We start from the raw sequence: 25,406 nt of genomic DNA on the forward strand, positions 1-25,406 counted from the left end.
AAGGATCTGGCACATCTCAAACATGGGCCCTAGCCGCTGGGCTATGGGATATTCTGGTGTGGGGCTTCCTCAGTCTTTTCTGCTGAAGCTGTATAAATAATTTTAAAGAGCTATTAGAACAGGGGGGTCGGGTCCTGGGTCTGCAACCTCCCAGGTGGGTGTCAAAACCAGACTACAAATTCATTCTCACATGTGCTCGCTCTCTCTCTATTCCTGAGGGGGAATTCTGTGTTACCTAGTGATTGTAAAGAAGGGACAATACACAGTATAAGGCTTTTTTCAGGCAGGTTTTGGAATAGTTGATGGAAACCAGGCTGTAAAAGCCAATTAGATACCAGTACATCTCAAAGTACATTTTATGTGATCCTGATGGGTCGTTAAGTGGGCTGGTGCATTTTCATTTGTTCAGGTGTGTTCACAAACTCCCACTAGATAGTAGTTAATTGAATCCTGTGCTAGTACTCCTTGGCAGCTTAGCACACTAGGTCATTCAATATTTGAGCAGAAACAGTGGATCTCCAAAATTAAAACCTCTCTACTTTGGGATTTAAAAGAGAGTACTGGCCATACGATCTGGATCAACCCACACCTCCTCCATCCAGAGGGAGAGGGACTACCACAACCCTCTTAAAAGGGCATATCCTTTTCTCCACTCTTCAAACTGCCCTGTTTGATGGCTGACGTAGGGCCATGTCTTGCCTTCTCCCCCGTTCTCTTGGGTAGGTAGCAATACAAGCCTTGTGCAGTCCTTATACTCAGCCTCTGAACAGAGACTTCTAAAATGTAGCAGCTGTCAGGGAGAGTCCCTGTGTCTTTCCTTCATTGTACACCTGTAAAAGGGTTGTGTAAAATCTGGAACTTAAATTAAGACCCTAATATCCTTCCAAAGAACCAATGGCAATGTACTCCCTCCCTCGGTTAACCTACTCTTGTTTTTACTTTTGGGTCCCAAGGGACAAAGCAACAAAGAGGGGAATCGTCTACTTGCAGAATCTACATTCTAGAATCTTGCAGACTATATTCAATAGAGATATTATCTGGCACAAGCTAGCATTTGCAGCAGGATGATCTCTCTGTTGGACAACTGTTAGAGATTGCTTTGGGTACAAAGTATACAGACAACAAGAGAACAAAGTTCTCTGTCTCCCCTTGAAGACCTTCTGGGAGTATGACAGAGGAAAGAGAGATTGATTGATAGAGGGAGGGAACTTTCATCCTGCAAATACTAAGAAATGGATTTCTCTGCTGAGTGCTTCAGCTTTCTTAATTACTTGAGTGCTGCTCTACACTTTGTAGATGAAGGAAAATGAACGTCCAATGCTGCCTCTTGATTCAGGCATGTCCTCAGTTAAGCACCAACAATCCAGGGGAATGGTGAGACACATAACTTTGTCTGAAGGAAACTGAAGGTGACATGGAGTCCCACAGAGAAAAAAGTTAACATCCTGCACTCCAGGAGAGAAATCCTGGCCACATTGAAATCAATGAGAGTTTTGCCATTGACTTCAATGGAACCAGGATTTCACCCAAGGAGTTTATCCCCCAACCACTCATGCATTTTTGAAGAAATACATAAAGTAACTTTTGTGATTAAATGCAGAATTTCCTCTTGTTGAACAAGCTGAATAATGTTTGCTAATGAAAAAAATATAATAATAATATTTCCAAAAATAAATGAAGTAAACATAACCTTGAATAATGACTTTTGAAATTATGTTTACTAACCTTCAAGGCTTATGGGAGAAGCTCTCAAAGGACTGACACTACGGATACATAACACTCATTTGTCAGACAAGAAGAAAAAAAGGACATGAAATTCAGTAGTTTAAACTATAAAATACATTACATTACAAAAGGCTTCATTTTCCAGCATTATATGGTATGTCTTCAGTGCCCTTTTTTAAATTTAATTTTAAATTTTCAAGGGGTTGTATCTAAGAACAATTAGTTTAAAAAAATGAGAGATCTGAAAGCTCACAATGTTTGTCTGGTTTTGACATCAAAAGTCATGCTCTCACAACGCTACTCAAAGTCCAGAAAAAAATGTCCATAGGAAAAGGATGTTGATATGAGGCATTTCAGAATCCCTTTTTTTAGCCAATATACTGTATTGTACTCAGAAGATAGCAGATGTACAAATGTAAGTGGAGAAGGGGATTCTTATGAGAGGGAAGGCACAATCCCAGAAAGGAAACTAAAGCATAAAAACCAAATTACAGCAGACTACATATGACAAAAACTAGACATCAGACAACGACACTGCACTGCAATCTAGTGATAGAAGTGGCAATACATTGGAGTTGCGCAGAGAAAATGAAGATTTGTGTTTGTTTTAAAGAAGTGGGAAAATAATGTTAATCAGAACGTTTCTTGATTTCATATGAATACTTTCTAAAACATGTTTTTTTTTTCTTCCTGTATGAAGAAAAATGAGCTAATGAGTGCAATGTAACTACCCTTTCTTCAATGCTACTCAACAAGGGCTTCGTTCTGCCACCGTGATTCATGCTGCACAGTACCGTACTCCAGTAGTCCTATTTGTGGAATAAATTACATTGGATTAATTTAGAGGTATTTTCCTTTTTATGACTAGCTGTGTATTAATGAGCACTGTAGCACAATATTACAGTGCAATAGAAAAGGAGTGGTAAAAGCTACAGCTTACTTAGACTGTAAATTGTTTGAAGCGGGGACTATCTTTTTGTTCTGTTTTTGTGTAGCCCCTATAGGATGTTTTGTATAGCATTGATACAATGGGCCCTTGGTCTATGAGTGAGATTCCTATAGGCTACTGCAAACCAAAAATATTATTAATAATAATGTTCATACTTTTTGAATGAAAGCTTAATTATAAAATGGCCTCTTACAACAATTCAAATGGTCATGCAACCAATTAGTATTTTTTGTTTGTTTTTAAATAAAATGAAAACATAAATATTAACTGTTGTATTTTTTCATCTTGGTCTTTCTTTTTAAACTTGTCATCCTTATTTTTTCAGTTTTTGGCTCCTCCATCTTTTTTTATGGTTGCTCTTTTGGTTTGGTCATTGTCATTTTCCTTGATCTTCATATAGGTTTACTGATTCAGTCATCATTATTCTCCTCTAATTCAGATTTTATCATCATCAGCTGTCTTTTACTTCTTAATATTTTGTTGTGTATTGTAATTTTATTTCTCTATGTTCTGTTTCATCTTCCATCATGATTTTTCTTTGGTCACTGTCATCATTGTCCTCCTTCTTTGTGTCCAGTCATCATCTTCGTTATGCCCACTCATCGTCCTCCTTCCATTTTTTCATGGTCTGTACTGTCCCTGAATAGAAGAGGCATGACCCACCACCAATATGTCCCTGTGCCAACGATAGAATCAAAACCATGGGGTCAGTAAATCATTTCCTCCTCTACTTTTGCTTTGAGTGTTCTAATCTTTCAGAAGTAGTGTTCCCTGCTCATAACCGGATATGCTATTCTCTGGCAGTGTTGACTATCTCAAGGGACAGAAGAGAGATCTTTGCAAATGCATGATAATTCTGTTTTTCATCTAGTTGAGATTTCTTTCTAATTACCACCAAACTTAGTTACCTTTCTTTGATTTATAGATCAAAAGGAGCCTGGAAATGGAAAATTATCATAAGTGGTATCCAGACCAAAAAGGGCATGTTTGAATAAGAATCCCTAAACCTCTTGCAGAGGCCCCAATCATTATACCAAACCAGGGAGCTGTTCTCCCATTGGCAGGGTGCCCCTCACCCCATTTCTGTAAGACAGGATCAAGTCACCCAATTCTCCCTATGGTCAACTAATTTGGGCTTTTTTTAATAGCAGTGAATGGCTTCCCGGCACCAGACACCACTACCAGGTAGCACTCTGAGTCCCTGGAGATGATGTTGAAACACTCTACCATCTGCGTGAAGAGATCAGAACAAGCGATCAGCCTGATCAGCTGCTGAGGGATCACTTGCTAGGGGAATGGTTACTACTGTGATCTTAAAGTATATTAAAAAACCCCACCTCTCCCACCCAGATGACCCACCCCTAATTCTAGTGAGATTCCTACCACCTCTCTAGGGTGAATGGGGGAGTTCAGAATCAGATCCATCTGATGAGGCTGCCCACAAGGAGGTAAGTCGTTTTGATCTGGACCCCAGCCCTGCCAGGGACCAGGCCGAGACCCAACCAACTAAACCCAGTAGTTCTAGGCTGATTCCCTGCCATCTGGACCACAGAGCAGGACAAGGCTCTTAAGGGGGTGAAGAGGGTAGTCTCAGTGGTGATGGATAGCACAACATGAAAGCAAGGAAATTTTAACAACTTTTATGATTTAGCTCTAGGAGTGTCTGAGATCAGGGACAGGCTAGAAATGGGAGAGGACATGGAAGTGTCCCAGTTCAGGATGGGGATGGGAGAAAGTCAGTGATGCAGACTAAGAATATCCTACTGGCACCATCCAATATACCCACTGTGGGGACTTCAGAAACCCATGCTGCTTCAGCAGAGGGCTTTAGAGGCCAGCTGTGGAAAAGCAGCAAACCAGGAATAGAACGAAAAGCCAACATGTCCATTTAGCATCAGCTTTATCCCTGTACAGTCTCTGTGAGAAAGATATGGCAATTTCCTGCAGTATCCTTGAAAAAAAACCTCATTGATTTAAGTGTATCTTTGGGGGGTATTAAATACATTTTTAAAGTATAATTAAAAGAGAAATATTAACCTGTTGGGTTTTTTTGTCTGGGCTTCTTCTTGGGTATTTTTTTTTAAACTTTTCATCCTCATTTTCGGTTTTTGGCTCCTTGTGGTGGATGGACAGGCCTCAAAGGGGTTAAGGCCTAAGAGGCCAATGATGGTACCTAGCTTCACCTGGAGGGAGAGCCAAGCTTAACTGATCATGAAGCCCAACTGGGCAGGAGCAGACTTGCTAGTATAAAGCCGCGAAGTTGAGAGTAGGAGGCTGTAGGGAGAGAATCTTCAGTCACTGCCTGGTAGCAAACAGGTGGTAATGCAGGGAGGAGACTAAACCTTGAAGCCCTGTCCCTGAATGAAGGGTTAACCCAGATAAGTTATGGGGAAGAAAGCATGAGAAAGCCTGGGTAGGAAGAAGACTAGGGAAATAGCAGCAAGGAGTGGGGCTGCTAGTTGTAGTGTCCCTGGGCTGGAACCCAGCATAGGAGGGCCTGAGTTCCCTGACCAGCCACTGTGAAAGTGTAACAGGACCTGGAGATGTGGAACAGAAGATCATCTGAGGTGGCACCTGGACAGTTTTCTGGTGGGATTTTGTTACCTTGGAAGAGGAGGTCTATCCGGTGACCTGGTCTGAGGGCTGAGTCACAAATAGGAAGTACCTAGAGTCACTAGGGGAAAGAGGTGCCACAGCAGAGACAACTGATGGGGTACCAGACAAAGTGAAAGCTAATACTCAGACCCAGTCACAAGGAGGTGCACCTGCTGTGAGTGGACCCCTTTATTCTCTGTCATGTGTTTTTATGCTTGCCAATTGCGTTGGACACTGCACAGACACTAAGTGATAAACAGTCCCCGCACAAAAGAGTTTCTAACCTAACTAGACTACAGGAGGTTATCCCTGTTTTACAGATGGGAGAATTGAGGCCCAGGTGGATGAAGTAATTTACCCAATGCTACAAAAGGAGTTTGTGGCAGAGCTAGGAATTGAAACCAACTCTACTGAGTTTCAGTCCCTTGATCACAAACCCATCCTTTCACCTGGCCAGTTCAGAAAGTTCCATCCCAGCCATTTCAATATATCAGCTGCAGCTTCTTTCCCTAAAGCTCCCTCCCATGACAAGCTCCCTCTACAGTATGCTGCCCTGTCCTGATTCTGTGCATCTTTGGTTCTGGTCCCACTGGGGCAGGAACTTGTTTGAACTTTGATCCAGGTCACCTCCCCTACAGTACAATGTGTACTGTGATCCCACAAGAACAGACAGAAACTGGAATCTTCCCTCTCCTTGCTTGTTTCCTGTTGTCTAGGTATACTTAATCCTGCCTTGGGTAGGGGGAGGGATGGGCTAGAGTACCTTTTGGGGTTCCTCCCAGCCCTATACATCTATGATTCTATAATTCTAATATATTGACTCGGCGTGCCTACCCTACCTTGATACTTCAGTTTATAAAACCTGAACTAGGAAATAAATGTCTCATGAACAGCCACAAACTCAAAGAAGTCTATTTATACATCTTTATGTACAAGAACATTAGTCTTTTTGCAGTGCTTCCAAAACTGTATGTTGCTATGGAAAATGGAAGGTAAAAGCAAGATATGGTGATGCTTTTAAATGAGATGTACTGAAGTGTTCTTTGCTATTGAAAATATGCATTTTCTATTGAAATATTTGCTATTGAAAATATGCATTTCATCTGTTGTGAAGGTACAATTAATTGTAAACATCTTTTAAAATATTCCAGTCTAGTCATATACCTGTTTCTAGATCACTATAATCCTAAAGTAACTTACGTGTTATTCAATTTCATATTTGAGGAAACTACATAACGTTAATATAGCTTGTGCACAAAAGTATTGCATACACCATCATAAAAATGTACACCATTTTAAAGAAAACCAAACACCTATTCAGGTTTCAGGCCCAGGGATACTAAGTTTTGTAGCTCATTATTTATTGTATATTCAATGCTAGGAGAAAGAGCATGACGTTGTCATATTTAAGCATGCTCTTTCTGTATTGGAGGGGATACCTAGTATTATATTTTCAGATGCCTCAAAGGAAAAAGATGCTGCTGCATTTAACGTATTGCCAGGAGGTGAAGTTATGTAAGTAGGCTACAGGTATGTTCATATAGCATAGTGAAAATCACCAGTAAAAGACTTGTCACAATCTGGAATGATAATCAGGCCAATTATTAGAATCCTCGTACGGGTGAGTTTCGGCTTTCATAAAAAAGTCTACAGTATTTAAAGTTAAATAATTTGTGTACATTTTATGTAGTGGGCAAAACTGAAAGTGAAGGAGGATGGCTCCCCAGTGCTGCGGGCAGTTCTATACCATTCCACTCCATGAAGGCTGCTCTAATCTGTTCCATCTGGCTGGGACCCCAAGGCCACAGTACACCAGCTGGAGTTCACTGAAACACAGCAGACTCTAGCCAGGCCATCAATGCAATTAGGTCTGTGCAAATAACTGATTTTTCAATTCACTGACCAAACCAATTTTTTTAAATCATTTAGAGTCGAATACATTTAGTTTGCCCTGAAATAAAAGATTTTGGTTTGGTTTTAGAGGGCTTTTTAACCTTTTAAAAATAAAATTGAAGCCAAATTAGAAATGAAAAGTCATTTCAAATTCAAAAAATTCAAATGTTTCTTCCAAAAAATGTCAAAACAAAAGGTTTCATTTTTTTTCTATTTTTTTTTCTTTTTGACCAAAACAAACTGGTGAAATAAACTTAAATTTGTGAAATATGGTCTGAAAAATTTTGTTCAGGTTGAAATGCACTCTATTCTGGGATTTGGAAAGACGCAGCACAGGATCTGACTATACTGGCTATACATCTCTCAGGAATTCCCCCAAATCAGGGGAGTCCTCAGGCACTTCAGTCAGCTTTTCGGACATTGGTGGTGCTGGACCATGTACTGAAGATCAGGCCATTTATTTTCAAATCTGTTTGCCAGTTTGTTGGGAAGAAGTATTTACCTTTGAACATTCCCATTGGTGACCAAAACTAATGAATCTTCAAATTAAAATATAAAGAGGAAATCCAGAAATCTATGAAAACACTAAGGAGGGAACCGAAAACACTGAACTGTTAATATATTTAAAGATTCACTCTGATGGTCAAAAAGAGGGAGAAAGGAACAGTCAGTCACTGAGATGTGAGTAAAACATTACCAACCCCCCTGCCTTGTTGCCTCATGCATACTTTGCTGGATCTGTGGGCTAAAACATATCCACTCAACATTATTTATAAAACACTGCAGTTTGTTGATATGGTTCCTTTTGAAGTTTAAACGTTTTAATTTTTACACTTTGCTGTTCCAGCCTAATCCTCTGTGAGAGAGAAAGAGAGTCCAATCGTATTGCCTTGCAAGTCAATGGATATTCAGCATGTGCAGGCATAGAATTAAAGGAAGTCAGATGTGTAGAAAATTGAATGATGATTTCTCTTAAAGATGGCAGTCATTTCTAGATGTCTATCAGTAGTATTTGCTTTTTAAAAACTATAAAGGCAAGTCGAACACATCTGACAGGAATTTGTTGCAGCGGATAATATAGAATACAAGAAGTTCTACAGCTCTCCGAGAATGGAGCTATGGGCTGGTCTCCCCTACAGGTGAGATCGACGCTGCTGCAGGGATCGATTTAGCAGGTCTAGTGAAGACCCACCAAATAGATGGCAGAGCACTCTCCAGTCAACCCCACTACTCCAATTCTCCTAGAAGAGTAAGGGAAATTGATTGGAGAGAGTCTCCCGTCAACGCAGCGCAGTGAAGACACAGGGGTTATTCATGTAACTGGAGTAGCATAACTTAGGTCTACTTACCCTCATAGTGAAGACAAGCCCTATGTCTCATTGGTAGGATTCTGCATATGATATGTCTTCGGTTTAAAATGTTTGTTGTAGACAATTTCAGTTGCTTGGGATCCAGCCATTTGAATGCATATCACGTCTGAAATATCAGGTCAATTTTAAATCAGGATGCTAAGGAATTCAGAGAATTTCTATTAAATCCAATTATCCATGAGTATAGTCTAAAGCAGCAGCCATGCTGGTAAGATCAGACAAAATTATATTCAGTGTAATTCTCCGATCCAGATCCTATATCTAATTGATTTAGAAATATTGTGCTCTTAGTTTCCAAAGACTGAGGGTAACCCTGAATTTAGGTGGTATGCCCAGGGCAATTATAAGGAATGAATACTTTTTTTATAAAAATCCCCTTGAAACATTCACGAGAGAGAATATCTGTAAGTGCAGATTGTATTTAAATATACTTTCTGCTCCTTGATTAAATTCTAGACTTACTTTTATAACACTGATTGTTTTAGAATCATGTTGTGTGTCCACTAATAAGACTCTCCCAAAATGAATCTGTTCCTAAGGTCACCATATGACATAATATAATGTCAGGATTGTGTAAACACACACTTCTATTGACAGTTGTTCAGACTTATCTTCCCTTGGCAAGGGGGAAACATTTAGTTTCACTATGCACAAAATAGCACAGTATTTTAATAGACTCAACACCAATTCAGCACGTGCATTTAAAATAAATATCTGTGTAATTGTCACTTTAAATGTTACTATAATTACAAAGAATTATCCTTGAACAATTTTTAGCACTCAGGAAAATATACAAACGAGAGAGGATTTAGATATAACAACAATTTTTATTTCCTAGTTACGTTCTAGAGAATTTTCAAGGTGATGTGCAAACTTTTTCTTACACTTAAACTCAAATTTATTAATACAATAAATTATTAATAAATAATGTTATTATAAATAAATATAAATATATTAATACAGTAGATTGTCTCTATATCATTGAGTCCCTTCTGCGGTGCTGCCACTAGTGAATCCTGTTTATTTGCAAAGAAAATTCCTGTTGTTCCCTTGTCCAGATTTCTGTCTACTTTTGCCCTATCTTTACAACCTTACCCAGTGAGCCCCTTGGAGCAGGATAAATTCCTTCTTGAATAGCCAGGAAAAAAATATCACTTTGACAGCTACTGTGTTAATAATAATAAAAAAAATTAGAAGTAGCAACAACATGTTGTAATTTCTAAAGTACAGCAGTGACAATGTTTGAAAATCATCATTTCCTCACTATTAGCAGGATTGTGTGCTTTTAACAGAATTGCAACAAAGCACTGAAAATTCATGAGCTAAGCCCTACAAAACCACAAGATTTGCTTAAAAACCTTAAGGTTCAAAAATATTTTCTTTTAAATTGCCTTCTGTGTTGAGCTTTTAGTGTTCATGTTTTCAAGCTTTTTTCCATAACCATCACACTAAATCTGAAAATCTCACATTATTACGTGGTTTCAGGAACTGGGGGTTTAAGAAAAACAGAAAATATCACAAAACCAGTAATAAAACTGCCAGAATTGGCAACACGGTTAATTGTGTACACCAAACTCCTGTTGAATTCAGAGGCCTGGCAAACAAAATTATTTCATTATGAATCATGAAACCATTCAGAATTCATCTGGTTTTAGGTTTCAGTATTAACTCAAAACTGTGTTCAGGTTAGCTGAAAGTAGAGATAGGCCTAAAGAAATACTTTGCATATGAAAAAAGAAAAGGAGTACTTGTGGCACCTTAGAGACTAACCAATTTATTTGAGCATAAGCTTTTGTGAGCTACAGCTCACTTCATCGGATGCATACTGTGGAAACTGCAGAAGACATTATATACATAGAGACCATGAAACAATACCTCCTCCCACCCCACTCTCCTGCTGGTAATAGCTTATCTAAAGTGATCACTCTCCTTACAATGTGTATGATAATCAAGTTGGGCCATTTTCAGCACAAATCCAGGTTTTCTCACCCTCCGCCCCCCCCCCCACACACAAACTCACTCTCCTGCTGGTAATAGCCCAGCCAAAGTGACCACTCTCTTTACTATGTGTATGATAATCAAGGTGGGCCATTTCCAGCACAAATCCAGGTTTTCTCACCCCCCCACTTTCCAAAAACCACACACACAAACTCACTCTCCGGCTGGTAATAGCTTATCCAAAGTGACCACTCTCCTTACAATGTGTATGAAAATCAAGGTGGGCTGTGTGTGTGGTTCTTGGAAAGGGGGGGGTGTGAGAAAACCTGGATTTGTGCTGGAAATGGCCCACCTTGATTATCATACACATAGTAAAGAGAGTGGTCACTTTGGCTGGGCTATTACCGGCAGGAGAGTGAGTTTGTGTGGGGGCCGGGGGCGGAGGGTGAGAAAACCTGGATTTGTGCTGAAAATGGCCCAACTTGATTATCATACACATTGTAAGGAGAGTGATCACTTTAGATAAGCTATTACCAGCAGGAGAGTGGGGTGGGAGGAGGTATTGTTTCATGGTCTCTGTGTATATAATGTCTTCTGCAGTTTCCACAGTATGCATCCGATGAAGTGAGCTGTAGCTCACGAAAGCTTATGCTCAAATAAATTGGTTAGTCTCTAAGGTGCCACAAGTACTCCTTTTCTTTTTTGCGAATACAGACTAACACGGCTGTTACTCTGAAACTTTGCATATGAATACTCTCTTGAGCTTTGTAAAGTTGGGCGGGGTTCAGAATCCAAATTGGAGATTAAAATGTCATAGTAGGTATCCATCTCTAAATAATAGACTTAACACAGACCTTTGATCCAAAAGTCATGAACTTTGGAGCCAGATGTTATGGCTGCTGTCCATATCCCTCAAACGTTCACACACCTTTGAAATGAGGATTGGAAACCAATTTGATAACTGGAAGGTGGGGATTTGAATAGGTCTCCTGGTTAGCATCTCAAGTTTCTTGGGATGACATTAAGGCATTAGTCTTTGTAAGGAATACTGGTTCAGCAGCTATAGCTTGCTGGGCCAAAGCACAGACTTGTGTGATGCTATTGGCATAGTGTTTCTAATTTGCTAGTCTGATGTTAAAGAACTAGCCTCTGTGAAATAATTGGATCAGCACTTCTGGATTTCAGGTGCCATGTGAAGGCTAGACTTCCATGAAGTCTCTTTCTCGATGTCACTAGTTAATGAGATGTAAGGTTTATTATTATTTATTATTTTTATTTGTTACAGGGCTAATTTCTAGGGACTAGCTTTTGGGAGGATACTGACTAAATACCTCCACTTTCTGGCTTAATATCAAGGTGTACGTTTTGGAAGTCACTGTCTCAGCACCAGCAGTTAAGGTAGGGGGAGCATGCCAACCCTGGTGATTATCATGGTTGATGACATCATGTGTTGAAGTGACATTGCATCATTTTCTGTGATGGGACATGTTAAGATAATAGTGACACAGAAATAAATGTGTCTGTTATGTGTCCATTGTGCCAGGTTCAAAGATATAGGATCTGACCGTTCCAGCCCCAAGGGGATTTCAGTCTACACATCAGACAAAGAGGGTGGAAGAAAAAGGTATTATCTGTTTTACATGTGGGCATCTGAAGAAGAGAGAAATTTAATGTCTTGCCCAAGTTCACATATGAAGCCTGTGCAAAGCCAAGAACTGAACGCAGAGCTCAAGTCCCTGTTCCATATCCACAAGACTAACCTTCCTCTTTTATTATAACACACTGATATTAAACTAGATTTGTCAAACATGCAAAATGCCTTATCTTTACCTCTTTATAGGGCTTGTTTGCTTACACACTAATTCACAAAACTTGGTAATTCACAATGACCTCCTAGTCATTAGTGTGAATTTGTGAAGTTGTAGACTATAAAAACACTCTCCCTAAACAACTTAAGCTGCTGAAAATAATCCTTTGATAATGTAAAATCATCCAAGTAAACATATTTGAAAACGTTTAGAATTTTTTTTCTTTTGGTACATCATTACATTAAAATAATCTTCCTTTGTTGTACCTTAGTTGCATAAAATAAATATAAATACAGCAATTCTGAAAAAGATTCATGCAAACACGCTGGATAAGACGACAGCAAATTTAAAAGTAACATTTCATTGAATTCTCATGTAATCCTTTCATTATTGCTACCCCATATTAGCAGCTATCATATTACTAGCGTTCCATTGAAATCAATGGTCTGAGATTCATTCATATTGTCAGTCAGCAGAGTGGCAAGTGCATTCTCTTGAGCACACATGGAATGTTTGTTTGCAGTCAGAGTTGGTCTCCCACATATAGAAACTATCCAAACATTCTATAATTAATATTCTTTGTCTGTTGTGTAAAAAAAAATATTTTCCCAACTTTCAAATAATTAAAAATAGCATATTTATCATGGATGTTATCTTTCCTTGTATTCATTCTTCCTCATTCCTTGGCTGAAGCAAGGTTTGTCTGAGTTCTGTGAGCTTCAGCAAGAGGGGATTGTAATTCTTCTCATGACTGTCTACATCCTGTTTGTATTTCACTCCTTACTCCTTGTCTACAGCTGATCAAAAAAATCTGAATTTCTACCTGTGGAAAATTCTGTTTTTACCTTTTTTTCCCTGCACAAATAGGGTGTAGAGTCTAAATATCAACATTTTTCACAGAACTACATCCTGAACAATTTTGATTCAGAAAAATTGTTGACTTAAAAAGAGGGAAGAATTGGTAGGGGAAGTAGAAGTGGGTGGCAACCTGGGTAGCAGTGACCATGAGATGGTTGACTTCAGAATCCTGACAAAAGGAAGAAAGGAGAGCAGCAGAATATGGACCCTGGACTTCAGAAAAGCAGATTTTGACTCCCTCAGGGAACTGATATGCAGGATCCCATCGGAGGCTAATATGAGGGGGAAAGGAATCCAGGAGAGCTGGCTGTATTTTAAAGAAGCCTTATTGAGAGCGCAGGAAAAAAACACCCGGAGTGCAGAAAGAATAGCAAATAAGCAGGCAACCAGGTTGGCTTAACAGAGAAATCTTCGGTGAGCTTAAACACAAAAAGGAAGTTTACAAGAAGTGGAAACTTGGACAGATGACTAGGGAGTATAAAAATATTGCTCGAGCAGGGGTGTAATCAGGAAGGCCAAAGGACAACTGGAGTTGCAGTAGCAAGGGACATGAAGGTAACAAGAAGGGTTTCTACAGGAACAAGAAAAAGGTCAGGGAAAGTATGGAACCCTTACTGAATGGGGAAGACAACCTAATGAGAGATGTGGAAAAAGCTGAAGTACCTAATGCTTTTTTGCCTTGGTCTTCACACACAAGGTCAGCTCCCAGACTGCTGAACTGGGCAGCACAGTATGGGAAGGAGGTAAGGAGCCCTCAGTGGTGAAAGAACAGGTTAAGGACTATTTTAAAAATCTGAACATGCACAAGTCCATTGGGCCGGACATAATGCATCCGAGGGTGTTGAGGAAGTTGGCTGATGTGATTGTAGAGCCATTATCTTTGAAAACTCATGGTGATTGGTGGAGGTCCTGAACGATTGGAAAAAGGAAAATATAGTGCCCAGACTTCAAAAAGGAATGAAGGGGGAACTACATTTCGGTCAGCCTCACCTCAGTCCCTCGAAAAAATCATGGAGCAGGTCCTCAAGGGATCCATTTTGAAGCATTTGGAGGAGAGGAAGTTGATCAGGAACAGTCAACATGGATTCACCAAGGGCAAATGATGCCTGAACAACCTGATTGCCTTCTGTGATGAGATAACTGGCTATGGGGAAAAGCGGTGGATGTGATATACCTGGACTTTAGCAAAGCTTTTGATACGGTCTCCCACGCTGTTCTTGCCAGCAAGTTTTAAAAGTATGGATTGGGTGAATGGGCTATGAGGTAGAAAGAATCTGGCTAGATCATTGGGCAGTGATCAATGGCTCGATGTCTAGTTGGCAGGCGGTATCAAGCCAAGTGCCCCAGTGGTCTGTCCTGTGGCCAGTTTTGTTCAGCATCTTCATTAATGATCCAGATGATGGGATGGATTGCACCCTCAGCAAGTTCATGGGTTTGCTGGAGGGAAGGACAGGGTCCAGAGTGACCTAGACAAATTGGTGGATTGGTCCAAAATAAATCTGATGAGGTTCACCAAGGACAAGTGCAGAGTCCTGCACTTAGGATGGAAGAATCCCATGCACCACTACAGACTAGGAACCGAATGGCTAGGCAGCAGTTCTGCAGAAAAGGACCTAGGGGTTACAGTGGATGAGAAGCTGGATATGAGTCAACAGTGTGCCCTTGTTGCCAAGAAGGCCAATGGCATTTGGGGATGTATAAATAGGGCATTGCCAGCAGATCGAGGGACGTGATCGCTCCCCTCTATTCGACACTGGTGAGGCCTCATCTGGAGTACTGTGTCCAGTTTTGGGCCCCACACTACCAGAAGGATGTGGAAAAACTGGAAAGAGTCCAGCGGAGGGCAACAAAAATGATTAGGGGACTGGAACACATGACTTATGAGGAGAGGCTGACGGAACTGGAGATGTTTAGTCTACGGAAGAGAAGAATGAGGGGGCATTTGATAGCTGCTTTCAACTACCTGAAAGGGGGTTCCAAAGAGGATGTCTCTAGACTGTTCTCAGTGGTAGCATATGACAGAACAAGGAGTAATGGTCTCAAGTTGCAGTGGGGGAGATTTAGGTTGGATATTAGGAAAAACTTTTTCACTAAGAGGGCGGTGAAACACTGGAATGCGTTACCTAGGGAGGTGGTGGAATCTCCGTCCTTAGAAGTTTTTAAGATCAGGCTTGACAAAGCCCTGGCAGGTATGATTTAATTGGGGATCGGTCCTGCTTTGAGCTAGATGACCTCCTGAGGTCCTTTCCAACCCTGATATTCTATGATTCTATGATCTGTATCCAATGTAGAATAAAGCTGGTTGTTAATTTTTCAACAAACTGTTTTTTGTCAAAAAATGTCCGTTTATCAATACTGAAACTGTTCACAAAACAGGATCAGGTTTGATGAATTTCCTGACTCAAAATGAGTTGGGGAATAAAGTTCTGAAATTGTCACTGTTTCGTTTCAATCTTTTCAAAATGAAAAAATTCAGTTTCCCAGTTTAATGCAACTTTTCATTTTGAAATTTAAACTAACCAGACTGGAAAGGAAGTTTAAAAAAGAAAGTCAGGATTGAAATATTTCAAAATTATCAAAGCATTTCTATTGACCCACAATGGAAAAAAAATGTTTTTTTTTGATTCACACATATTTTTGTGATTTTAACTTTTCATCCTGATCTGCGATGGGGGATGGGTGAGGAATCTCAAATAGTTTCAAGACAGGAAAACCGTTGCTTGCCTAGCTCTAATATAAAGCTGTATATTTAATGAGGAAGTGGCGTACAAAGAAGTTAGAAAACTGAAGAGAGAATGCTTCAGTTATAAAGATAAGGGAAGAGGTTAAAGAAAGTAGAGAAGGGACTTTTCAAAAGATGTGAATACTTTCTTGCATTTGAGGCAAAATATAATCAGAAATCTCTGTGGGTTATTCAGAGCCACAGGAATCCTGCAGATTTAAAAGTTAGAGTTCTTAAAGGGATTAAATAAATTGTGTGAAATTGAAGCGCTCAAAGATCATTCTTCACCTCCCCAAGAAAAAAGCAATCAAGATTGTCCATAAGTCAGATACTTGTAAGCAACTGGATTCCATAAAAAAAGTGTACTAGTTAATTTGTCCTTGGGTTCTGACCAGCCACCGCCTGTTCATCATCATGTTTGGCTAACTGAACAAGAAGAGTGGGATTTTTGCATATACAAAACACTGAATTTTCAGTGAAATTCTGTATTATTTCAGTCTGGAATGTGAATGGAGAGTGACTTTCCCTGTAAAATTAAGTCTACATCTTTACATTTCAGGAGCGAGCAATTGTTTAGTAAATACGAATCTGCTTATAATATTCAATTCCATACTGAAACAATGGTTTGTGCCCAAATGACAAAACACTGACTCCTTGATGACATTATGCTGGCCTCTTGCCATTATGTATTCTCATGGCAACTTTCCTAATGGAAGTAGGGCAGGGGATTGACATTTCATTAGTGATGAAAGGAACAAGTGTTCATGAACTACCACTGATTTGAACAGTCAGTTTCTAATTCTCTGCCTTCCCACTAAGAATCTCAAGGGCATACAAACAAAAATGTACCTGAAGTTAGTCCAAGTGAGTTAAATTTCTAATTGTAATATTCTCTAAATATATATCTGTTCAGAGTAGACCATCAGAACCTCTTTATACAAATAACAGCACACATATAATCAATTAAATATGAAATGAAATCACGGGTGAGACTGAAATCCACTTATCCAGCTACTTTAGAAGTGCCTTACCAATATATTCTACTGCACTGAAGATGTTTATATTAAATTAAGCAGACATGGACTGTCATATTGTGCCTAACCTTTGAGCTTCTCATAATTAAGTTAGATTTGGCCTTGAAAAGATCATTAACCGAACACATACCACGATTGTCAACTATGATATTTTCTACATAAAATGGAGACGTACAACAGTTTAAATGAACAGCTCTACAGAAATGGCCCAGTTTTGCTCCCATGGAAGTCCATGGAAAAAACTTTCACTGACATCAGGGGGGAGCAAACCTGGACCATATATATTCAGTTTCTGATGCTACTAGCATTCCAGTGGCTCAATGCAACCCTTAAAGCTAACAGTGTCGTCAGCAGGATTCGCATCAGCAAACGAGGCTCCTGGGGTAGTGGTGAGCTGGTTTAGTGGTTGCTAAACCTGTGTCCTTGCAGCCAGCGTATGAGATGTGCACAGGGTTTCACTGAACCCCTTTAATTCCCTCAGTAGGCACAACCTTAGTCTTCAAGACCAGATTGGCATGGTGGCCGCTGGAAGCAAAAATGTGGCTCCTTAGCCACAATACAAGATTAGGACATCAGTCTCTAATTTCCAGTTTTAGTACTTTGAAATTATTGATAAACAATTACACCAACTTGATATGAGTTGCAGAGGGTGCCTTAAACCCAAAGTAAGTGAGGCTTAAATAGCAGTATGGCAATAGTTTATCTTTATTATAATGTTAATAAATAAGAGGCATTCTTATTCGTTGTATGCCTACTTTTAAACTTGAAGGAATTGTTCTAGTGATAAATATGGAACTTCTGCTATAAATACTACTCATGGCAAGTTCTCAAATATCAAAACATGACATTGAAGACAGGAGCAGCAAAATAGTGGTGGTGTTGGGGGGGGGGGGGAGGAGGAGGGGAGGCCTAGCCGACACACCAAGGGAAACATGATGTTAGCACATTCCTCCACAATCTCATATTACAATTTCCCGCAATATCCTTGGGAGACTGTACTGAATTAAGTTTAAGTATATCTGGGGTCAATATAGTTTAAGCATTATTGTGTTAAAATGCAAAGTTTAAGCATTATTGTGGGCTACTCAGGAGGGAGAGAGAGATGCATGTCTGTGCCCAAGAGAGGTGACAGCTGAGAGGCAGAAACCTTTTAGTAGGTGCCCTCAGGGGCCCAAAGGGGAATGCAGGTGCAGGTACCCTGAAATTGTAACATGCATGATAAATGATTTCAAGCCAGTAATGGTGAATGGGTTTAATTGCCAAACAGTGGAGCAACCACAACAGGGTCATATTGTGTGGCCTGACTGGTCAAATTGGAAAAGCCAGTCTCAGGCAAAAGGAAGACTTTACACCTATGTCCTGTAACAAAAATAAAAAAAGCAACAACCAAGGAGTAATATGGTAATTGGAATACACAAGAAAGATGGGACTTTGAGAAAAAGCTAAAGGAGTCACTCTCTGGAAGGTAAAAGGAGACCAGGCTGGGTCCTAAGAGCTCCTTGGCTACCTAAAATAATACAAATCGGGTCTTTTCTGTTCCTGTACTTCAAGAAGGAAGTCCCTCTAGTTTAGCGTGTAGTGAAGCATCAAATCAGTGTGGCTAAATGTGCTGTTTGTTCTGAAATAATTTTCTCTAATGCTTTGTTCCATGTACTAATAGGCTTGCCTGTTTTAAGAGGGCTGTTGGGTAGAACAGCCTGGAAAATGGAATTTCCTTCTGCAGAAATGTTCACTTTTTTTGGAAAAGAAATTCATTCTGAATTGGGACAAGAAGTCAGAATGGAAATTTTTCACAGGAGGAAAAATTCATTTTAGGAGAACTGAAACAGAATGTTTTGGACTGTTCCTGGCTGCCTGACTTCCAGGGCCACCTGACTCCCTCTGCAGTCAAAGGGGTCATCAAATGAAATTAATAGGCAGCAAGTTTAAAATGAACAAAAGGAAGTATTTCTTCACACAACACATAGTCAACCTGTGAAACTCTTTGCCACAGGATGTTATGAAGGCCAAGAATGTAACAGGGTTCAAAAAAGAACTAGATAAGTTAATGGATGATAGGTCCATCAGTGACTATTAGCCAGGATGGGCTGGCACGCAAAACCATGCTCTGAAGTGTCCCTAGCCTCTGTTTACCAGAATCTGGGAGTGGATGACAGGGGATGGATCACTTGATGATTACCTGATCAGTTCATTCCCTCTGAAGCACCTGTCATTGGCCACTGTCAGAAGATAGGATACTGGGCTAGACAGAAAATTGGTTCGACCCAATATGACCATTCTTTTGTTCAGTCAACTCCAGGGGAGCTGGACAGCACATGGAGGCAGCTGCTCAAGTGGTCAGGGACACCATTTTCTTAAGAGCTGCCTCCCCAGGTTGCCCAACAACCTGAATGAACAAGCTTTAGGCAGGGGATATTTTTCAGTTTGCAAAGGGGTAAACAGAATTGCAGGGAATGGGCTGCAGAAGTTGCAGCAACGGCAGTCAGGGGGAGTGGGTAGTGGAGCTGGTTGATAAATGAGAACCTGTTTCTGTGGAGAACGTCAAAGTTATTTTCATTTCAAAGTGTTCAAAATAGCTTCCAGTTTTTGTTTTCAGAATTGTTATTCTGTATCTCAGTAAAAGATCTTTTAATGTATAATAAACAGAAAAAGTACATAATATCAACTAATTAATTCTTAGGCATAAACTTCAACAATATGCCCAAAACAAAATGAGAAATATGTAGAAGAAATAGATAGTAGATTACACTCAGAACCTCTAAGCAGATTGTATTCACACTGTAAATGGTCTCTAAATAAAGTAGTAACATGCTCTTGTGAAAAACATTTTCCCTTTTTTGTGTAAAGGAAAATATATTCTGCAGCTCTTTGGAGAAGGGAAACATGACTTTGTGTTGGTACAACACAATCTCTGATCCTGATTATTGCCTCTGGATGCTATGGTAATACACATTTTAAATAACAATAAATCATTAATCATTAATAATTAAAAAATACCAGAATATATTTCCTAGGAGTGACGACTTCGAGACTGTGCAACATCTCCATATGGAAAAACAACACTTTGCACTTATATCTATCTCTCTGCACATTACACCCATATGAGAGAGGTAAGTGGTATTGCCCATCTATCAGAGGTAATTGGAATTATTGGAGCTGCAGGCCTTGGCTGAGTTGATAGGACTGCCTGTGGGGCCTGACTTTACAGGCGTGGCAAGAGGTTACTTCACTTATCTCCCTGCGTTGTGATGTGGGAGTGTCAGTGATCCAGGAGACCTGTAACCTGGGGTTCTAGATGTGCACCCTTAGATCCTCACACTGTACATGTTACACATGTAAATTACTGATCACATTTGTCATTGGAAGATGTCTTGTAGAGACAGCTGCTGTTTTTCTCACAGATGTGGTCTTATGGAGTGTGTCAAGTAAGGAATAATATGCGCTATAAAGGACATATATTATGAGATGTTAGCACACTTCAAGTGACCAGTGTCATGGTATGCTATCATCTTACAATATGCCCCAGGATGTGTATGCTACACTGCAGGTCAGTAGTGAGAAGACAATGTTATGAGGTCAGTAGAGGAGTTCAAGAAGTGGTATGAACAACATGGTGAAGAAGGTTAGCAGTAAGACCTTGAACGCTAGCCAATGCTTTGGTGGATTGAGGTCTATCTAAGCTGTGTCATGAATTCAGTTGAGAGACTGGTCAGAAAGTTTCTATTATTTCTCCTATTTACCCAAGAGTCTAATGTCTCAGACTTGATATTATTTAATCTGAGAAATTCTATAATATATTCTACCCTATCATACAAATTGTTCAGGCTGTGTCTCTCCCTCCCATTGTTTAGAAACAATTTCTAGTGCCTGTTTCTTAATAATTGTAATGGCTTAAAGATTACTTTCTGCTCTGCAATGCTTTTCAGTGATGTTGCAATATGTGTTTTTGCTTTTTTTCCTCCATCTGAATGTCATTTGCTTACTACTTTGATGAAATAACTTTTTCCTACATTTTTTCCTGCTTTGGTATATTTTTGTGTAGCTATATTATTGTTTTTCTCCATCTCAAGAGATGGAGGTTTAATAACTTTTGTTGTAACTCTTTTGATGCAGTGTTATTCTCCTTTATTCTTTATAGGAAGACAAATATTTTCATATATTATAGAGGTAGCTGTGACTGATTTTAATTTTTTATAAATGTGTTCCCAATATAAGATATATCTCTGCACAGCCTTAAGTTTGGTAGATTGGATTCCTCACCTACCTTCCCGCAGTAGTTACTGCCGTGTTCATGTTGTTTGGATTTTTTAAAAACAATTTCTCTGTATTTGGACTTTGCACCTTACAGTGGGTGCCTCTGAAAATGTCGGAGTGGCACCTACAGTTAGTAAAGCCAAAAAGCTAATTTTTATTTAACAGATTTTTAAAAAAATAATTCAAGAACAAACTTTCATCTTTATTCTGGGTTCCCACAACACTGAGAGGAAGAAATTGAAAGGCTTACTCATTAAAATGTAGTTAATCATGGAGGTTTTCCCCCTTTCTTTACATGAAAGGAGTAAAACATTCTCTGTGATTCATAATGTCTTTTGAGATGTGTATAATGGGACCCCTGTTTTTCACAGTATGCAGGACAAAAGTAGGTAAAGACAGAGGAAATGGTTTTAGACAAAAAAAGTGGGAAGTGCATGTTTCTGTGCAGTATATCAGCTTTGTTTGAGGAATGAATAATAAGAGATCTGTGTTTATAAATCATTTCCATCCTGTGGACCAAATCTGAGCTCACTTATATGGATGCAGTAGAACAAATGTAATCTAAACAAAAGTGATTTTGTGCTCCCAGGGATTAAGATCCTTGCAAACATCAAAGATGGGGGGAAATGTAGCTGTGGCTATTGCAAAATGGCAGCTTCTGTGCATGCGTATTGACATTTGTACACACCGTTGGGCTATCTCTGTTTGCAAATGATGGATTTTGCATGTGCAAATAAAAGCAAATATGTAAGAGGCAAATCTTAACACTCTTTCCCATCATATTGTCAGAGTGGGCTTCCCACCCCCACCCCCCTCGAATTGGTGAAGTTTTGATAGGCAGGGAGAATCCATGTTGCTGTGAGTCCATCTCCACAGAGATTCCTTTTGTAAAAGGAAGTTTTTGTTTTGAGGGAGAGAGCCAGGGCAATTAAGGAAGCCAGCTGAAAATGTAGCTTCAAGAGTAAGATCTTTTTTGCTGTATCTAATCTCAGATAGGACACAACTAAAGGGACTGTGACAATTTAAATTATAATTCTGTCTGAATTATTTAATATTTCCTATTGTTGCTAATGATACCTAATATTACTATAAATGAAAGAAACTAAGAGACAATATTTCTCGCTTCTCATTTTGATTAGAATGTTATATTCTTGGTATGCATGCATACATTTGTCAGGGTGTGTGAATATAATATTCATTATTTTTCATTCTCTTATTAGTTTTAGAATCAAAATTAATGTATTTGAAATTGTCTGCTTGAGCTGCATATACAGAATTATAACAAAGTTCCTATCTTTATAAAAGCAATAAATGTTTCTGAGTATGAAATTTGTAGAGTCAGGGAGGTTACAGTCAACATATCACTATAAGAAGTGTCATGCCTAGACACTTTCATTATTCATAATTCCTACAATCTCTGCCTTGGTCCATATCTCCGGCACTAGCAGTCAGTGCTACATTTCTCAAAAACTCCCTGCCTCCTCATAGTCGTGCTCCATAGAGCAGCATAACAGAGTTCAAGCAAAGTGAAAAGTCTCTCAATCTTAGTGTGCCTGGCTGATTTTTTTCACCCTTAAATGAAGTGCTATTCCACTCTCCCAAAGCTATGCTTTGAGAAATGATAACAAAAAATTGACTAGGGGGGTGCATAGGGGCTAAGCAGAAACTTATTTAATCAAAAATGCAGCTACTTTTATACAAACAGAAGTAATAGAGAGTTCCACTGGTGTTTTATTACAGTGAGCTAGCTACTTGTCTAAACATCTGAGCAAATGGATAGTCATAAAAATTATGAATGAAGGAACCTGTTTGAATTTTGGGGGATCAGACTGTGAAATCTTGGTTTTATACACCTTGCAAATAGCATTAGGGCCTATGTGGTATGGGTAAAGGAAGGTTTAATTATGACTGCAGAAGGAAGATAAGTGATAATGAAAGATCTAATATTTTTGTCCTGTTTTGGATTCAGAAGTTTCCCAGTCTGGCTCAGTTCCTTTTCAGATACTTTTAGGGGAGAAAATGATGTTAAAAATCTCTGTGGAACACTCATAAATAATGTAATAGAGGTGACTTGGATTATCTCTGAATTCTATGCAATATTTCAATGCATTTTCATAACTGTAAATAGTGTTTATAAAAATAGTGATATGTTTATTGTTGTATATTAGGAATATTAAATATTCATTTTTTTTATAAATTACCTTTAGAGAGCAGCTTATCAGCAGAGGGCCAGATTCTCTACCCTAATACATCCCTTTACCACAATTCCATACAACAGGGTCCTGCCTGGGAGTCGGAGGGAGAGTAATTGGAGTTCCTTGTGCGTGGCGTAATGTGGCAATTCCTAGTTGCATAAAGGTCTCTAAGGAGTTGTTAGCAGCAGGAATGAGAGAGATCCTGAGGCTGATCTAATTTATAACTGGGGCTGATCTAGCCTGTGTCTGTGTCCTGGGTTGGGGGAACACAATGGTGCTTTAAATAATCTTTGCTTCTCTACTCTACCGCCCTGGCTCCTAAACCAGGAGCAGCTCGGCCAGATGTGAGGTTTGCAGCCAGTCATTTTCTAGAGTACACTATTGTGTCAGAAAAGTAATTAAGTTTTTTTTACTTGTCATTTTTTTTTACATAAAGAAGAGGAAAATGCTAATTCTAACAGAAAACAGGGTTGCTAGTGATTTTAAATGTGTGATTATTTGATTGTGTGAAAATGTTGGAAAATATTGGGGGGAAATTGGCAATTCTTCTCCATTGCAAAATTGCACAACTCAAGAACGTTGCTCATCACATTTTCATTAAGTGGCTTGTTTTGATCAAAAGATACTGCATTTCAAATGTTTGCATGTTTCCTTCCGAATATTGCTCTCTGTAGCAATGTAATTTCCAAGGGCACAATTTGAAAAATATTTCAGATCTTTCTCAGAAATGGGGCATTGCAAAAATTGTCCTGTTTTAGATTTAAAAACCATGAAGTCGTTGTTCATGAATTTTCAACAAATCTCCACTTTCAATATTTCTCCCAGCTAGAGAAAATTCTACTAACATTCTTGTCACTTCCTAAATTTAATTTACTTAGGCCACGTCTGTGCCTCTTTGTCATGCTTTAAAAAAATAAAAATAAAATACAATTTAATGCAACTAAGCTTATCAACTAAAACATTCATGGAAAGCTAATGGTGAACTCATACTCTCAAATCAAATACCAAAGAAAGCAAATTTAAGTACGCTTTTCATAGGCGTTAGAAAAATAAATCTGATTACAAGAGTTATGGTTATGCAGTCATAGAATAGAAATAATACAATTGTTGATTTTGTAGTGCCTAGAGCTGTACAAACACAGAACAAAAAAAGATGATCTCCGCCCCTAAAAGCTTACAACCATGTGACTTACATTTCTAGTCACAAGCCACACAGTTCACACTTCAGATTTCAAAGTTCCAAATCTCATCTTTGGGATGGGGCACATAACTCGCTTATTAATGGAGCCAACCCAAATGCATGCCAATGAGATGTATCACAACACACCATCATATATTTCATATTTATGTTTATTGAGAACTCTCATTCAATTTTTGGAAATCTTACTTTATTTCTTTCTGATAACTTCCTGCTGCTGCAGGATTTGCAGATGGCTAATGCAAGCATTTATTTCTTAATTCCATTTCAACACTGTCAAGAAAGTGATCTTTCAATGATCCTTCGTTTTTATTCTAATTTTACCAAGACAAGTATCTAAACATGTTTCTGTTTCAGTAAAAGTGAAACCTAGAAAAGTATCAGGTTTCAGAGTAGCAGCCGTGTTAGTCTGTATCAGCAAAAAGAAAAGGAGTACTTGTGGCACCTTAGAGACTAACCAATTTATTTGAGCATAAGCTTTCGTGGGCTAAAACCCACTTCATTGGATGCATGCAGTGGAAATACAGTAGGAAGAGAGATACACACACAGAACATGAAAAAAAATGAATGTTGCCATACCCACTCTAATGAGAGTGGTCAGTTAAGGTGAGCTGTTATCAGCAGGAGAAAAAACAAAACAAAACAAAAAAAACCCACCTTTTGTAGTGACAGGGCCAGCTCCAGGCGCCAGCGTTCCAAGCAGGTGCTTGGGGCGGCAGTCAGAAAGGGGCAGCGGAGTTTCTGCGGCAGTGGCAATTTGGTGGCAGCTTCTCCATTCCGCTGGCCCCGGCGGCAATTCGGTGGCAGCTTCTCTCTCTCCTGCCGTCCTCGGCAGCAATTCGGCGATGACAGGTTTTTTCACTGTTT

The sequence above is a fragment of the Natator depressus genome, chromosome 1, assembly GCF_965152275.1.
Source record: "Natator depressus isolate rNatDep1 chromosome 1, rNatDep2.hap1, whole genome shotgun sequence".
Taxonomy (NCBI): domain Eukaryota; kingdom Metazoa; phylum Chordata; order Testudines; family Cheloniidae; genus Natator; species Natator depressus.